Genomic DNA, 15,231 nt, shown 5'->3' on the forward strand with positions numbered 1-15,231 from the left:
TGTGCAAATTCTTGCCTATTTGATAGTGAAACATCACAATTAAAACAGCTAAGGCAGTGAATAAAGAGGGCGGGGCATAGGAAAGCTTTCTCTCAGAAGAGACGTGGCTGTTGAGGGAATGAGCTATGGGGAAGGACATTCCGGATAGAAAGAATAACTAGATCTTGCAATCACAGACTGGGACCATGTTTTTATGTGTGCACATGAGTGAGAACTATTGAGGAAGTAATTAGGTGCCAATTCACATAAGGCATTGTAGGCTATGGTAAAGAATCTAAAACTGATCTCATAATAACGACAAATTATTGAAGGTTTGAGAGCAGAGGATGAAATAATTTTGCTACCAAAAAAAAAAAAAGAGTTGCTACTGAGTGGATTCTGACTTGATGATGTACTCAATGTATGTCAGAGTGAAACTGTGCTTTATAAATTTTTCAGTTACTGCACGTTCAGAAGAGGAATGCTTGGTCTTTCACAAAGCCATTTCTGGTTGGAATGAATTGCTATCCTTCTGGTTACCAGTTGAGTTGGTAAGCTGTTTGTACCGTGGGGCAGTAACAATACTAACTAGCATTTATATAGTATTTAAATGTGCCAGTCATTATTCCAAGTGCTTCGGGTTTATAAACACATTACGATTTACAATTAACGCAATGACGAATACTTGCTCCTGTTCCCATTTAATAACTAGTGAACTGGAGTCACCGACCAATTACATAACTTGCCTCTGGTTGCACAGCTAATGTTACAGAATTATAAATCGAGTCCAGGCAATCGAACTCATGGGACTTTGCCTTTAACAAGTAGGTTGTATTTCTCCTGATTTACATTTTAAAAGACCATTTTGCAGTGTGGGGGATAGGCTGTGGAGCAAGGGTTTCAGGGGAGATCATGCAATGGAGTTATAACAGTGGCTTGACCTATGATGGTAGACGTGGAAGAGGGGAACAGAGATCATATTAAAGGTGTGATTTGAATGTAAGGGGGATATCTGATTCGCTGTTGGAGTGTATGTGATATACGAAAGAGGCGCTAACAATGCCTCCTGACTTTTTGGTCTGAGCAAATGGATAAAAGATGATGTTTCCTATGAAATGTAAAATCACTTGCATTGAGCCCATTCTGACTCACAGAAACCCTATAAGATAGACTGGAATTGCCTGTGTGGGTTTCTAAGACTGTAACTCTTTATGGTTGTAGAAAGGCTCATGTTTCTCCAGAGGCTAGTAGCTTCAAACTATTGACCTATTGTCTGAAACCCAATACAGAGCTGGTTAAATGAAGGGGAGAGGTAATTCATGAAGCTTGGAAATTTGATTGGAGTTTGGTTGGAGGGTTGGAGTTTGATTTTGATCATATAAAGCTGAGATGTATATGAAATTACTAGTAAGAAACAACAAGGAGCAATAGCATATAGAGAGCCTGGTATTCATTGAATAGATGTAAACTGAAGATCTAAATTTATGAGTCATATTCATAGGATGTTTTAGAAAGCAACATGTCTGGATGAAATTCCCTCGGGAAATTCAACAAGAACTGAGTATGGAAACATTCTGTCCTTTAGAGATCATGAAGAAGAACTGGATCTAATAAAAGAGTAGCAGGCAGGATCTAAAGCAAAACTTCAAGCAAGAATGAGTTTGCAAGATCAACTCGTCAACAGTATCTAATGCCATTAATTGGTCCAGGAAGGTGAAAACTTAGAAGTGACTCCTGCTTTTGGCAAGCTAGAGGCCATCAGAGACCGAGATAATTAGAAACAAAAGTCTGATTAGATTTAGCACAAGGAACTAGCCAAAGCTTTAGGCTCCTTGTAGTGACTAGCTATTTTAGTAGATTAAAGATACGGTAATGGAAAAAGCAGAAGATAATAGCAAAGGATGTTAAATATACCATTGCAAGAAAGACACAGGGACCATGCCTGATTTCCTCTTCATAATGGATGGAGGAGAATCACCAGCTGAGACTGATATCTATTAGATAGAAGTAAGCTATGCCTCCATCATAAAATCTTTACCCGATTATGACAATTACCATCCCTTTCACAGCACTCTACTTCTCTGCTGGGTTAGATAGCCCAAGTAGTCCTTGGGAAAGGTTACACAGAACTCGTAGACAATAAAATACTCACAGTTACAGATTTTGTTAGGGAAGTTAACAGGCTATAACAAGTCAGTATCAGAAAATTTAAGAATACGGCACTTTGGTCCACAGTGTCCCTTCCCACTTTGATCTACTGGCTTCCTCTTTCTGGTCCGGAGTCTCTCAGCCATTCTAGGCTTCTAGGGCCCTGACTTGCTTGAGCAAGTATTAAAGAGCTCTTTTAGTGCAGTAATTGCCCAAAGAGAGCTCCATTCTAGAAATCTGCTTTCGGTCTGAAGGCGGATATTCAATGGACCAGGAAGATCTCTACTCATGATCTCATGGTCTCCATGTTGCTGTTGCTGCTTCTCCATGCAGGAATCTCACACTTATGGGTCTTCATTCTTGATGGTCATAAAATTCTTAAATTTTGCTTCAGAGTTCTCTCAGTGGTATCACATCTAGGTGGAATGATGAAATGGACCAATCTCCTTATTAGGCTACTAAATGCCTTATTTGAATACTCCCACCCAATCATTTGATGAGAATTATAAAGACTGTTGATAGAAGTGCCATCCATACCAAGTAATGCAACTGTGCCTGTGGTAGTCTGGGTAGGCTAGAGAAAAAAATTCATAGATATTCATATGTGTATAGAAGGAACTTTATACACAAGAGCAATTGAATATTGATAAAACATCCCAGCCCAGTCCATATCAAGTCCATAAGTCTGATATTAGCCCATATGTCCAATTTCAATCTACAAAGTCATCAGATTCACAAAACACATCCAATGATGCTGAATGCAGGAAGATCATAGACTGGTGGATTGGAAGTCTTGTGGATCCAGTGGCATTGTAAGCATTTCAGCGCTGGCAGGGGTCTCCATGTGGTTCCTTCAGCTCTGAAACTCTGGCTGCCTCAGGGTAGCTTCATGTGATTTATCCACAGGGATATCTCACAGAGAATTGAGATAGATAGATAGAGCACTTCCTGCCTCCAAGGAGGAATACTGGAGTTCCCAGAATCTTTAGGATAAGGCCATACCCACATAGAGGAATCATTGGCTATCACCTGATTGACAGGATAGACTCCACCCCTTAATGCTTACTCTTCTCAAATTGGCAAGCAATTCTATAACTACCACAGTGCCACAATGAGTGATTGCAAATAAACTAGCCTTAGAAGAAGTTCGGCCAGAATGTTCCTTAGAAGCAAAGATGGAGATATTGGGTTTGCTTATATGGACACATCATCAGAAAAGACCAATTACTAGAAAGGGACTCAGTGTTTGCAGATAGGGAATCTGCAAAACCCAGGGACAGCTTCATCTGTAAGTGGGAGGCAATGTTAGTTCTCTAAGAGTCTTTTTCAGATGGACTGGTAGAATACCCCAACAATGGACTCCAACATATTAGTGATCTTGAAGATGGTAGAGGACCAGGCAATGGTTCAGCTTGTTATATGTAACATTGCTATGAGTTGGAGCCAATATGCAGACAACAGCAGTAACCAGAGGAAGAAGATTAATATTGCTTTTCGAAATACCTCAAATACTTTGTTAACAACCTGAGCTATGCTTTGCTTGCTGTAAGTGAGGGGGACCAGAAGCACTTGCTGATGAAGATCAGGATTGCAGCCTTCAGTATGGACGACAACATAAGAACACCAAAATCCTCATAACAGGGCTAAGAGGGACCATGACGATAAATGGAGAAAAGATTGAAGTTGTTAAGGATTTTGTCTTGCTTGAATCCACTATCAATGCTCATGGAAATAGAGGTCAAGAGATCTAAAGATACATTGCACTGTGTAAATCTGCTGCACAAGACCTCTTCAGAGTATTGAAAAGAAAGGCTGTTACTTTGAGGTCTATAGTATATCTGGCCCAAGCTGTGTTATTTTCAATTGCCTCATATGTATGTGAAAGTTGGAAATTGAATCAAGAAGATTGAAGGAGAGTCAATGCGGTTGAATTGTGGTGCTGGAGCAGATTTTTGAAAGTTCCCCGGACGGCCAATCTGTCTCAGAAGAAGTAAAACCAGAGTGCTCCTTAGAGGCAAGGGTGGTAAGATTTTGTTTTATATACTTGGGGCATGTTTTTAGGGAAGAACAGTCACTGGAGAAGGATGTTAGGCTTAGCAAAGTGAAGTGGCAGTGAAACCGAAGGCCCTCAGTGCGATGGACTGACACAGTGGCTACAACAATGGGTTAGGTGCAGGGACCAATCGTGAGGCTGGAGCAGGACTGAGCAAGGTTTCTGTGGTGTATGGGGTCACTATGAGTTGGAGCTGACTCAATGGAAACCTAGAAACAATAGAAATTCCTGAATCAACTCAGAAATTTCTTATTGTGCATTTCCTACACATCCAACACCATTACGCACTGAACTTAGTGAATTTGCATCTTCATTCATTCAGACAAGTATTCATTAAATGTATACTACATGATGGAAGCTTAATTAAAAAAATGAATTGTGTTACAACATTTTGACATTAAAGAATACTGGAATAAAAAATATCGCATCTCCATAATCCTAACAAGTTAACATTTTCCTACATTCCTTTATATTTCTGTCCATATGTCTTGATAACCTTTACAAAGTCTTATTAATTATGTCATAAGTCTTTTCCTTTATGAGTATATTTTCATAATATTTTAATTATGACAATAATTATTTTGTGAACACATAGCATCATTTAATAATTATTTTAATTCCAAATGATTTATTTTTTCTATTTCCAATTTGTAATTGTTAACAGCCTATCATCTCATTAAGCTATGAGTAACTCCTAAAAGCCCAGGAATTCATCTGGTTCGGCTGTGAGTCCCCAGCAGTTGCCTGGCAGAGTCATAGCTTCTGGGGAGCAAGAAGACTTTATAATTGGGTGGGGGAAAGCGTGAACACTGAACATATTGGTCCTTATCTTGCATTTTTCACTTGTGTCCCTAGCATGGGATAAATTACCTGAGCCCATCTATCTCATCTACAAATTGAGATAATAATAGTTCTATATTAATTGTTTTCAGGATTAAATGCATTAATATATGCAAAGTGTGTACTATTGGCTCTGCTAAACTGTAAACATTATATAAATGATTGCTAAGTTAAAAAATTAGTCCTCCACTCAAATATGTTTAGTGAATAAATAATATATCCGAGAGCAGTTTTATTTATGCAAACAACTTTTTCCTCTTCTTTTGAATTCATTCCTTTGGTGACATTGTGCTCAGCACCGATTCAGTGTTAGATACCCAGAGATGAATAATAATTCTTTGGGTTTAATTTTCAGAAGTGCCACCAAAAAGCGAAACGTGCAAACTAACATGCGCATGTCCCTGGCTTTGGCTTTTTGCTGTTACATAACCTTGGGAAATTAACCTCCAGGAGGACAGGGCAGCACTTGACCTTTGTAGAGCTGGGCACCTCAGCAGGTGTACCTCAGGTTACCCTTTCCTCCCCACCCACCCTTTTCTTCTTTTGCATGATTTTTCTACCTCTTTTTAACTGCTTTCCTTGGATTTTGATTTCTTTTATAAATAAGCAAACTCTATTCACGTAGGTAAGCAGGTGTGGGAGAAAATCTTGGGATGTGCTGATGACTCAGGCAGGTTCATAGGAACAAGTTCACCTGTTCGAGGACATTTGTTGAAAAGTCTCTGAGGGAAACAGGTAAGGTCATGCAGTGTCTTGCGGATGCCGGGAACAAATCATGTTTACCAACAGGGAACTTCATATGGTTCTTGAAGGCGGAAATGACTAGGTTAGTAAAAGATTAGTGGAGGACTCTTCCGGGAACCTAGAAAAACGAGGTTGAATAAAGTAAATAATTATTTTAGGATTAGCGTTGGACTGCAAAACTCCAGGGCCTTGGTTAAAGGCCCCCAGGCCCTCTGCTGGGAGAAAGATCCACAGTGTGCTCCATAAAGATCCAGTCTTTGACCAAGCAGTTTATTCTCTCCAAGGTGGCCGCTGTGAGTGGAATCGACTGGAAGGCAGTGGGCATGTCCTACTAGTTATTTCGTTTATTCACTCATATGGCACAGAAAGTACTGAGAGATTACTGTGTACTGGGCACATGGAGTAGTAATACTGATTCAGTCCGGCTGTCCTGGGGTGTAGTTTGTTCCCAGAAAGGACAGCGCTATTAGGTCTGGACTGTGGGATCCGCGGACCCGCACGTTTCCTCTCCTTGCTCCCGGTGCCAAGCAGAGTGGAGGGCACATCTTGTAGCCTGGATTGATTCACGGCCCTGCAGCATGGTAACTAATACCCTAAACACACGCAGTATGGATCTCAACTGAGACCATGGTTTTCCGATGGGTTGGGGGTGTGTGCGGGGGTGCAATGCTACAGCGCGAACTCGCTTCTCTCCTGGCACGCTCCGGCCGGCCAGGCGGAGGCAGAGCGCCCAGGCGCCCCGCCAGCCTCGCGCCGACCCGCAGTCCAGCCCCGCGCGGCTCCTCCCCACAGGGCGGGGGCCGGGGAGCCTCGCTGTGACCGCGACGCCGGGAAACCGCGCGGGGGCGGCTGGCGAGCCCAGGCGGTGGGCGGAGCCTGGGCCTCCGGGCACTGGCCAATCGCGTCGCGCGAGGGGCGGAGCCCCGAAACGGGGAAAAAGAAAGTGCGGCGGAAAGTAAAATGCTTCGGGGGCAAGATTCGCCGGATTCGGGTCTCCCGGGCTGGGTTTTGGCTCGGCGTGCCGAAGGGAGCGGTGCCTGGTGACCCCTCTGGCTCACTGCCTTCGCTGCGCGCGCTTTGCTTCCCAGGAAAGGTGAGTCTGGCGCTGCCATGCGGGTTCGGAAGAATCGCCCAAGCCGCAGAATTTCAGAGCAGAAGGCTTCTTAGAGATCAATCCAACCCTTCCGTTTTACAAGAGGGGAAACTGAGGCACAGAGCAATGCAGCGACTGCGATCGATCACACGTTTAGTTCGTGCTGAGGTGGAGGACTCGAACCCAGCTGCCCAGTGTCCTATCCAAGCCTCCTGAGGGTCTAAGTAATGCAGTTGAGCGGTGGCTTTGCCCTCCCACCCGCGTCCTCCCACCTTTCCCAGCTCACTCCTTTGGGGTTCTCCCCTGATCTCCTCCCAACTTGCTTTATACCGAAAGCTTCCCTGTGTAGTGCGGGATACAAGAGGGTAGGGCGCCCACGGGTGGGGTGCCCACGGGTGGAGTGCTCACCCTGCTCACTTGGCACCAGCATGCCGCTCCCAAATCAGAGCTGTGAGAGCCAGATTAAGGGTTGCCTGGAGCCTTGCTGCTACCTCGCCTGACCTCCTTTCCCTAAAGTTGCCCCTGCCTAGTGTCTGTCCTGTGCTTGATGGAGCCCCAGTAGAGGAGAAACCCCCCTGGGCTTTGGTGGCCTCTTATCATCCCCTTTTCTCGCTCCCCAGCACCAGAGCGAGTAAGCAGAGCTAGTGGCTCTGTGGAGGACAGAATGTCCCTTTTTGAGAAAGAGCTGATTTACAGAATAGCACCTTCCCATTTTCGAGTACTGGGAATGATCAAGGAAGCTAAGTCAAACATAAAAACTAACTTCTGTTGTTTCATTTAAAAGACACTTCCCGGCCTGCCTTCCCACCCCCCCTCCCTAGTGGTGGAATCATGAAGTAGGACATGTTGCAATGTTTGGCTCTTCCTCTTTTGCCCTACAGATCCCTGGGTTAGCTACAAGCTGAGATGTAGTACTTACCTGTTTTGCTTTGCCACTTTTTAGATGTGTGGAGTTGGGGAAATTTACCAGCCTTTCTGGTCCTCAGGATTTGTATGGGATTATTATGGTCACTATGATACTTTACGTAGCTGGGAGCTTTCTATGGGATAAGTCAAGTAACATGCCTGGCACCTGATGAGCTGTAAACTGATGGCAGCTATTGTATATATTGTTATATAGTAACCATGGGGAGCCAGGATTTCCAAAATGCAATTGTGTACCTTACAATGTCTTTTTTGAAAGTCTGGAAATATGGGGATGCTTTCTTTAGGGACTCCAACCAGTTCATTCTGGTTCTGCCCCTTGCATGTAATTTGCATTTTCATTCTTGGTATAGTGAACCAAGTCTACATATGTACATAATAATCACGTGCCAATCTATAAAAATCACCTGGAGGTCTTGTTAAAATGCAAGAAGTCTAATTAATGGAACCTGTTGGAAAGCGATCGATTTCTTCTTTGAAGTTAAAATGTTTCTGTGACATGCAGTGCTTTCAGATTGTTGATCACATGTGCCTGTTTTCATGGATAGAACACAGAAATATTGTTTCCCAGTAATGCAAATTTTCTAGTACTTTTTTTAGGCTAGACCTCTTCTCTGTGAGCTCCCCGGATCAGAGAGCATCCTTTTTTTTCCCCCACAAAAGCGTCTTTTATTTAACAAGAGATTGAAAGACGAAAGAACTTAGAGGTTCCAACTTCAATTTCTGCTCTCTTAGGTTAAACAATTTCATGTATTTTAGTATAGGCATACAGCAAGAAAATCCTCATGTATTTTTTGGATTGGGTAGTGATGCTTTTAAATTCAATTTCTACAGGATGCAGTTTTGCCTCATGTGAAACACACACACACACTCATGCACACATACCCATACTAGTCTTACTTTGTTATTGGTATTTTGAGGTTAAATTACTTCCCTCACACAACCTGCTCATGACATTTGATTATACTCTGATAGACTTCATACATTTATTTACTATGAAATACAGCCATGGTTGAAACTGTGTTTCAGAGCATATCCACTGTTCCCATTGGTTGCCTCTTTCACAGTTCTTAGCCTCAGCATGGTAATGCTGCATGCGCCAGAGGGGGTGTGGTGCATCTGTCTTCGGAGAAAGGAAGAGCTTGGTGGTACCTGCTTTGGTACTTCCCACACCAAGCATTTCTGAGGATGGGATCACTTGCTTCAGTCTGCTTGTTTCGTGTGTTTGCATTGTGAGGAGCTGGCCAGGATACATCTGAAAACGTTCCCGACAGACTGGGGACTTGTAGGGAGATGGAAAATGTTCAAAATAAGGTCAGGACAAGGGGATGGAAGTGAGACTGAATATTATTTCTATTTGACACTGATTCTTTGATGGAGGGACACCCAACTATATCCTTCCCTACTTATTTAGGTTATTATTTATTACCAAAACAATACATACATATAGACCTTTAAAATTTCCACAGCGTGTTTCACATAGATTATCTTTGTGCTACGTGCAGTAGCCCTGGAAGAAGTACATGACTGGCATACAATCCGCGAGAGGAGTCCAGGCTTTGTGGTCAAACCTACATGATTTCCAATGCTAGTCCTGATGCGTATGTAGCTGAGAGATACTGGGAAAGTTACCTAACCATTTACAGCCTCTGTTTATTCCAATTCTAAAACAAACAATAGCAACAGCAGGAATAGATGCAATCTTCATCCCCACAATTTTATCCCTGGGTGGTAAAAATGGTTAATATGCTCAATTGCTAACTGAAAGTTGGGGTTGAGTACACCCCGAGGTGCCTCAGAAGAAAGGCCAAGTGATCTACTTTAGACAAATCAGCCACTGAATACATTATGGAGCCTAGTTGTACGCTGACACCCACGAGGTCACCATAAACTGGAATGGAATCAGCAGCAACCGATGAACGCGAAATGCAATTGTGTAAGTGACATATAGTGATTCACACACTCACTGCAATGGAACTGATTTGATTTCAACTCCTTGAGCATCTGCGGTATAGCGCAGAACTGCTCCTGTGGGTTTCTGAGACTGCACATCTCTACAGGAACAGAAAGCCTCATCTTCCTCCCACACAGCAGCTAGTGGCTTAGAACTGGCGGCTTTGTGGCTAACAGCTCAATTAGCAATCCGCTGTGTTACCAGGACTCCTTATATAGTGATTATATGATACCTCTTCTTAGCTATTCTCAATTTGTTGAGCAATCCACTCATTGAATCTCAGAGAAATGAGAGATTTCCAAGGGTCCTGAAATTGGTTAGAATCAATCCAGCGATAGAGCTAGTTCTATTATATATCAGGGTATCATGAGTTGGAGTTTATTCAAAGGAAACTCATACCACAAATCGAACCATTTGACTTCTGGCTCAAGATTTTTCCTATCACACTCTGAAATCTTTGACAATTTACCTCAGTTGCTACATTGGCTTAATTGGGCTGGTGATCTTTCCAGCCCCCAAAGAGGATATTACCATACTAATGGAATGGTACTTAAACATCAAGCTACCATGCTTGATCGGCCAACTCCCAGGAGAGAGAGTTTAAGAGGAATGGTCCCCAAAGCAACCTTGCAGCTCTCACGTACTGGGGCTTGATGTGACACATCTTCAGTTCCTCCGGGGAAGGGTACTATGAAGACACCCGGTGCAGAATTGTGTCCGCTTTTCCTTCCTGTTCTCAGTGGCTTCTTTCCTGTACTACCTCTGCGGTATTAGGCAAAGTGGCAAAAGAATCAGCGCTATGAGCGAGGATGCCATTGCTTACCTCTTTCATCAAGCCATGAGTCAAAGGTGAAGGATTACGGAGCTTCAAACAGTTTGTGGGGAAAAAAAAATGTTTCTTTCAAAAATGGTATTGAAATAAGATGGCATTTTTTCACAGACGGTGGGAAGCCTCCTGCACGAGAAAGCAGTGTGCAAAAGCAGCCATTGCGTTTGTGCTGAGCGCCTCCTGGCCAGCTGCTGGGGCTTCCATCCTCTGGGATTGGATGGCTCAAGATTTAGGCAGACAGAGGAGCGCCATTGTTTCTGAGCAAGCAGGGGACCCTGCACAGGCCGCCAGGTTGCTCTGCTTGGATGCGAGCAGCGGAGCTTGCAAACTCAGTTCTGGGAGAAACAGTTTGCTCTTGCCTTTTGGCTGTTGCGGTGTGTGTGGCTTGTTTGCTTCCGTCAGAACGGTAGGCACTGAGCATCCTGTACCTGGCAGAGTTAGGAGACCAGAATGGGACGATCGAGAATGAAAATAAAGGTTAACTCCAGAAAACACAGTTTCATTTGTTGCTCAACTTTGTCAGGCTTTGGCTGGTGACACAGATGGAGGAGCTGGTGAGTCACTCTCACCAGGCTGGTGCACTGTTCAAAAAAGCCGCCTACAGTGCTCTTGGCCCATTTTGGAAATAGTTCTGTAGGGGTGGGGGGAAAGTAAAACGGGAAGGCTGCAGAACATTTGGTATCCAATATTGATATTTCGAGGGGAGCTGGGTGGGGGCGTCATTTGCCCATTTTCCCTCGTTTTCTCTTCCCCTGAAAGTGAGAGTGCTCCCACTGGCAGTTGAGTGGCACACAGCCACGGCGGTCCAGTGTCCTCTTCCTAGCCTTACTGTATGCTGACGGCTGCTGGCAGCTGTGACAGTGTGCGCTTGTGAGGATGACAATTACCTGAGGTGAGTTCATCCACCAGGAGGAGGCTCAATCTCTTTAGCTAGGAAATGGGGATTTGATGCCTGTTTGGAGGTTAAAGTCCCTGTCTCGGCATCGTATTCATAACACAACAAACACAAAAAGCCTTGCCATGGCGGCAATTCCAACCCAGTGACCGGTCCTGTAAGACAGGGTCGGACTGGTCCTGGGCATTTCTGAGACCATAATTCTTTAAGGGAGTAGAAAACCTTTCTTCCATGGTTTCAACCTGCTGACCTTGCAGTAAGCAGTCCAGGAAGTATTTAACACTCATTAATTGTTTCTTCTCTTCCTTCAATTTATTAGTAGAATTATGATAATCCAAATTACTGAACCCTGTTATGATTTAGGCTGAGTGTGGTCAATATGTGCATGAATTCAGTCTTTACAATATCCCTGTGTATTTTTTGTAGGAAACAGGCTCTTGAGAGGGTAAACAGAATGACCAGAATTACAAATTAAGTGCCTTTGCTGAGACTCGTAGATGCATTTTCCTGTACATCTAGGGAAGGCCTTACGTTATGGTCTACTGGACTGGGACGGAAGCCTTGATCTAGGACGAGTGGCCTGCCCTATCCCCACTTTGGCAGTGTGAGTCTAACCTATGGGCCAGTTGGTCTGCATAAACTCTCAGGTGTCTCAGATTCCATATGTGGTGTGTTTTTCTTGAAAATTCCTTTCAACTCTGAAACCATACGATCAGATCACATCTCTTTTCGACCGTCAAATTACAAGGGGGAAATGGTATTGAGGAGAGAATTCTCTTGTTGTTTGATGCCCAGGAGACACATGTATTTTCTGGTCAAACAGAGGCGAGCAAAAGAAATCAGCATTCATTTGTGCACCTACTTCGGTCATTTCATTTAAGCGTAAAAATAACTCTCAGGTATGTTTTAGTGTCTGTCTGAGGACTGAGGCTCAGAGACATATAGCCTTGCCCATGTTTATCCCAGTTGTCAATATTAGACTTGTTGGATGTCTAGAGCCCTGCCTTTGAGCCCACCACCCCACATTTCCTGGAGACCACATCGTACCATCGGAAGACTTTGCATAACTAGATTCTGAAAGGCCTACTCCCTGCCTTCTTATCCCCCATGTTGTACCACTACTATCTTCTTTAGTTCACTTTCCATTTCAATGATCTTAATTTCTTAATGCTGCTGTAGTAGAAATGTGATGTGTAGGTGTTTTTAACACAGAGATTTATTTCCTGATGAAGACTAGAAGTCCCAATTCAGATACCATTCCTAGGAGGCTTTCCTTCTTGCATCTAGGGGAAATCATTGGGGGCGGGGGGTGTTGAAATCAGCTCTTTTTCCTTGGTAATCTCCACATAGAATCATGTGTTTTTTTCTTCTGTGCCTAATGTGCTATTTTAGAATATAAACCACATTGGTGTGACCTCTCATGAATAGAACATAGAAAACCCTCCTGCCAAATAGGAATACATCGAACAGAGGCCAGTGAATCAACTCTGACCCCGTAAGACAGAGTAAAACTGATTGCGTTCCAGGCTGTAATCTTCATTGACGAGGGTCACAATTTTCTCCTGCCAAGGGGCTGGTGGACTTGAACTGCCTGTCTCTCATTTAGTAGTTCAGTGCTTAACCACTGTGCCACCAGAGTTCCTCCCACAGGTATCTCAAAACCTCATTGGCAGTGAGCTGATGTCAACTCATAGCAACCCTATAGGATAAGATAGACCTGCCCTTTTTGGTTTCTGAGACTTCAAATCTTCATGGGAGTAGATAGCCTCATCTTTCTGCTGTGGAGCAACTGATGGGTGTGAACCATTGACGTTGCAGTTAGCAGCTCAGTGCATACCTCACTACACCAATAGGATGCCTTTTCCATAGGTTTAGGGGTTAGGGGCAAAACACACATTTTGGGAGCACGCCGTTTAAGCCATCACACTAACCATGTTGCCTAAAACATTGATCATTCCTTTCTAGTCCATGGGACCCTCTTCTGAAAGAAGGATTGCCTCTTTTCGATGTGTATACAACAGTTATCACTAGTATGATTTTTTTTCAAACTGTGGCTAAGTAATGTGTCTGTGCTCTTTTCCCAAGTTCTAGCAATTGAGATGAGGGTGTGTCTGCACCGCACATAACACAGCACTCTGTACACTACACATTCTATTAATTTCAAGATTGATTCATACTATGACAGGTAGACCCAGAATCAGATTTCTGGTTTTCTCATAATTTTTGCAGAACGTTATTTAAATCAAAGGTTGCCTGTACAGACTAATAAGGTAAGTTTAATGTCTTTTGATTTTGTGGCCACAAAATGAGAAAGAATGATAGACTCCCAGACTGTGGGAGATTGGATCTCACTGGCTCAAAGAGGGGAAAGCACATTTCTACCCAAATAACCAAGTGAGCTTTGCAGTAAACATCATGAAGGATGACAATGAAGTGTGGCCTTGCATATATTGACAGCAAGGCCAGTATAAAATGTCATAAATAAAGAACTTGAAATAAAGTGAGATGTTTCCAGGGCAAGCAGACTGGTGCAAGGAGCTCCCATCAGAAGATGTCTAAAAGCAGAAAAGAACACACGTCATCCCAGCCAATATTTAATACAATTGACATTGATTGGGTATAAATACAGGTGCCCTTTTATTCCCAGTGTCTATCTAGGAAAGCCTGTGGTTTCTGCCTGTCTGGCACATAAGTCCTTATGATTACATTGGCTCCCTCCATTCCCAGACAATGCTAAGGACAACAAGAAAGAGAAGCGGTTATTTTATAAACTTTGTATCTAAAAATGTTCTGTCTTTGATAATGTAGCTCTTTAAGCTAGTTATGGTTAGATACTAGGGTGCTCTAGAATTAGAGATGCATGCTGTCATGGAAAGACCATGATTTTGTGCATCAGCTGGACCTGTCAAGGTTTGACACGCTATTTGATCTATTTTCCCCTCATTTTCAGCATCTGTTTAATGGGAATAATAAAGCCCATTTCCTCAAACCAATGAGTTGGGAAGGGCCAATTATATGCTATAACATTTGTTAAGAGACTGGTATAGCAAAGATTTAGCCTTTGTTATGAATAATTATATAGAACATTAGCCCTTAAACCCGTGCAATGTTTATTTCATTATATAGATATGTACCTACTTATGACACATTCGTTTTCTCATGAATTAGGTGGGGTTTTACATTTTAAATAATCACAGGACAGGTATTAGCAACATACTTTCTAATTCTGATTCCCAGAGAAGCTATTGTTGAAAGGGAACTTCAGGTTAGTTCAGATTCTCGGGGACTAGATCTTATGCAAAATCCTGCCCAGTCCTGCACTGACCTCACCACATGGCTGAGCCCACTGCTCTAGCCACGTATTAACATCTCTTTTAGGGTCTCTGTTTGCCCAAAGTTAATGACCTCTAGAGATGGGTCCCTCCTGATCACATGCCCAGAGTTTTTGTGATGAAATCTCATCAGCCTCCCTGTTAAGGAGCATTCTGACTGTATTTCATTCAAGAAAAATATGTTCCTTTGTCTAGGGTCCATGGCATACTCAATATTCCTTGCCAGCATCATAATCCAAAGACTTCAACTCTTCTCTGGTCTTCGTTAGTAATCATCCTACATTCGTGGGTCTACACGGCAGTGGAGAGAAGCTAAATATCAGCTGTGACCACAGACATGATGCAGTCATGGAGTTGGATATTCTACCCTAGTTTTCTAACTACAAGGCCATGTGTTTCAGTGCATCCAATACATCAGCACAGCCACTCCTTAATTCCTT

The 15,231-nt window shown here is 43.1% G+C and overlaps 1 protein-coding gene across 1 annotated transcript in view; it reads left to right on the forward strand.

Moving 5' to 3' along the window:
* Window positions 1-6,684: 6,684 nt before the first annotated feature.
* The window catches only part of IL1RAP (interleukin 1 receptor accessory protein), a 147,576-nt gene continuing 139,029 nt past the window's right edge, over window positions 6,685-15,231 (forward strand). Inside the window, exon 1 of the mRNA XM_075556212.1 lies at window positions 6,685-6,857. The gene's annotated coding sequence lies outside the window, so the exon portion shown is untranslated. The remainder of the gene's footprint in view (window positions 6,858-15,231) is intronic.

This window comes from Tenrec ecaudatus, chromosome 8, assembly GCF_050624435.1.
Source record: "Tenrec ecaudatus isolate mTenEca1 chromosome 8, mTenEca1.hap1, whole genome shotgun sequence".
Classification (NCBI taxonomy): domain Eukaryota; kingdom Metazoa; phylum Chordata; class Mammalia; order Afrosoricida; family Tenrecidae; genus Tenrec; species Tenrec ecaudatus.